Source organism: Silene latifolia, unplaced genomic scaffold (assembly GCF_048544455.1).
Source record: "Silene latifolia isolate original U9 population unplaced genomic scaffold, ASM4854445v1 scaffold_151, whole genome shotgun sequence".
NCBI classification, from domain to species: domain Eukaryota; kingdom Viridiplantae; phylum Streptophyta; class Magnoliopsida; order Caryophyllales; family Caryophyllaceae; genus Silene; species Silene latifolia.
The window spans coordinates 142,288-145,470 of NW_027413139.1; the positions used below are offsets into that span (position 1 = coordinate 142,288).

General features: G+C 43.1%; 1 non-coding gene across 1 annotated transcript; it reads right to left on the reverse strand.

Annotated features, from left to right (window-relative positions):
- Positions 1-251: 251 nt before the first annotated feature.
- LOC141637866 (small nucleolar RNA R71) lies at positions 252-358 on the reverse strand. The gene has a single exon (XR_012541931.1). It is a non-coding gene; the product is annotated as a small nucleolar RNA R71 (small nucleolar RNA).
- Positions 359-3,183: the final 2,825 nt, after the last annotated feature.

Genomic DNA, 3,183 nt, shown 5'->3' on the forward strand with positions numbered 1-3,183 from the left:
TTGAAAAGGATAGTTTCGGTGGGCATATCGATGAAGATGCTAATGCCCATCTAAGGAAGTTCAAAAACAAGGTTGCCATAATGAAATGGAATGAGGTGCCCTAGGACACATTGCGATTAATGTTTTTTCCCTTTTCCCTCCAAGATAAAGCGGATCATTGGTTGAATGTGCATGCTCCGAACACATTTACTATATGGGATGCCTTAGCCAAGGCATTCCTAGCCAAGTATTACCCATCATCGAAAACCGTCATGCTCCAAAACGAAATTCACACCTTCCAACAAGAGGATGTGGAGTCCTTGGGGGAGGCATGGGATAGGTATAAAGACTTAATCGCGAGTTGTCCTCACCATGGAATCCCGACGTGGTACATAACCCAAACTTTCTTCCAAACCTTGTCGCAAACTAAGGAAATGGCGAATGCCTCGGCGGGGGAGGATTCGACCATTTGGGGGATGAAGAAGAGTCGGCCCTTATCAAAAATATGGTCTATTCGGAAGCTAACTATGGTTCGAGAGGTAACGCGTTGAGAAGAAATAACCGTTATCCTAAAGAGAACTCTTCTAGTTCAAATGCCGAAACCAATGCCAAACTTGACCTTTTCACTAAGAAGCTTGAGCAAATGTGTAATATCCGGCATTGTGGGACCCATACTTAGACCTAGGGACACGTGAGGGAACCCACACGTAAGCATGACCCTCTTACGAGACCAAGTAAGACCTAAACTAGACCTAGTAGACTTCCAAATGGATTGAGTAGAACCCTAGTGGACCAAGTGAGTTGGCACTCGGTCGAGTAAGGGTATACTCGACCAAGTGAGTGCCATTCGGTCGAGTGAACCGGTCACTAGGTCGAGTGGTGCTGAGCTATACCCGAGAAAGGAACTTCAGGATTTCATCTTATCCCAACCCTATCCCATTCATTCTTTCCTTCTTCCTTCTTACACTAAAACCCTCTCCTCTCTCTCTAAAATGCTCCAATGCCCTTCCCTTGTCCTTCAAGCTTGGATTAATGGTAGAACACCCCTCATATGTCCCTATCTACCTTTGTAAGTAGAAATCTCACGTTTTCCTCTTTGTCTATTGAGTAAATACGAGTCAGGGTTTACTAAGAGAGGTTAATTAGTATTTAGTTGTGTAAAATAAGTAATTAGTAACTGATAATGAGGGATTTTATGTTGTAATTTAGTAGAGAGTGAATTATGATAGTTATTACATGATTTATGTAGGATCAGATTGTTTTATGAGATGGATACTTGGTGATTTCGATTAGCTTGTGGATTAGGCTAAGAGGTAGGTTATCCTACTCGGTTTCAATATTGTGTATGCATGTTTGGGTGTCTTTCCTCACTAGTGCATTCATGAGTCGATTAGTATGTATGTGGGATTGAATTCATGAACTTGGTCATATATTAAATGTTGTTCTTCCATTTGTCATGTATGGTTGTGATTGTGTTGTGTTGGAGGTCTTTGGTGGTGGTAATTGATTGTTGAGGAGATGTAAGATGGTTGGGAAACCGTTTTGCGCTCGGGTCGCCCCTTGGAACTTCCCACTCTAAGGGGGATGTGCACATTAATGGCTTGAGTCACGGAGGGACTTGTGTGGTTGAGGCACGACGTTTGGCGTGGATCCGGTTGGCTTCCGGACCGTGCACGTCCGGGGGCTTGTCCTGGTAACTTTGTGTGAGATGTGGTGTCGTGGGCGTGTCCCTGGCGCCAGTGGTTGTGGGTACTTCTGGGCGTGTCCCGATATGGTGATTGTGTAGTCGAGTCTCATTCACATGATTATGTGGCGTCTACATTATCGAGTCATGTTATATGTTTGTGTATTGAAACTGGCGTTTGTTGTGTCCGTGTAAATGTCACCTATTTCTGGGTGGCTTTGTGTTGATACATATGATATTTCCAATCATATGGGGAGCGATTGTTTCTGAGTTAGCTTTGGTTGCTTGCGGGAGACGGGACGAGTTGTGATGACATTCGATTCAAGCCTAGTTGATTAGATTAGTTTAGTAGTCATGAGTTGTATTATTCATTTCATTATTCACTTATGCATATGTAATCCACTAAATACTTATTTATATTAATTGTTTCTCAATGTGACTCCGATTTCACTACCTCGGGAACCGAGAAGGTAACATCTCCCAATTACCTTGGCCGGGTAAGAAGGGGGTGTTACAAAATGCAAAGAAGTCAAGTGCATCAAGCTAGTGCCTCCCATGGTCCACCCATGGAAGAGGTAATCCCAAGTTCTTCTTGTGAATTATGTGGAGGAAATGGACATACTTTCGATGTATGTGCCAACAATGCCTACAATGTGGGATTTGATGATAATGTTCAAGATGTCAACGCTTTTCAAAGCTACAACAATAATGTGAGGCCACCAAGGCCACCTTACAATAACCCGAATGTTTACAACCCAAACTCCAATTTCTATCATCCGGGCTTGAAGAATCACCCAAACTTTAGCTACAAAAGTACCAATGTTCAAAACCCACAACACCTCCAACCACAATTGCCCAACACCAATCCACCCGAGTTTTATCAACCTAGAGGTGGATACCAAAATCAAAGAAACAATTCCTAAGAATCTAAACCAATGGCCAAACAACAACCAACACCAAAATTTTGGGAACCAATCTCAAGGGTACCAAGATTTTGGAGGTAGCCAAAACAAACCAAGCTTCTATCAAGGAAATCAAGGTAACTAAGGGTTTGAGCAAGGTTTTGTTCAAGGTTTTCAAGAGCAAGGAAAAGGGTCCAATTTCAACAACCAAGGTCCTAAGGGGAACTACCAAGGGGACACAACAATAACAACAATCAAGGTCCCTACACCTGACAAGACTATGGGTTCCCTTTACCATTAACTAACCAACCACATCAAGAGCCAACCATGGAGTCTCAACTTGGTGACTTGATGGAGGTAGTGAAGAACGTGCAAGTTTCACACAAACAAGAACTTAACAACATCAAGAGGGACATGGAAGATCGGTTGGTATCTCAAGCACTTTCTAACCCTCAATGACCGCCAGGTGGTTTTATTGCTCAAGTCCAAATTTCAAAAGACGCCTCCTCAAACCACCAAACCCATGCGGTTGTCTTGAGGAGTGGGGTTGATCTTGAAGACCCTTACAAGAACCTTGAAATTGAAGTGGATACGGATTCAAAGAGGAAACGGTAAGTG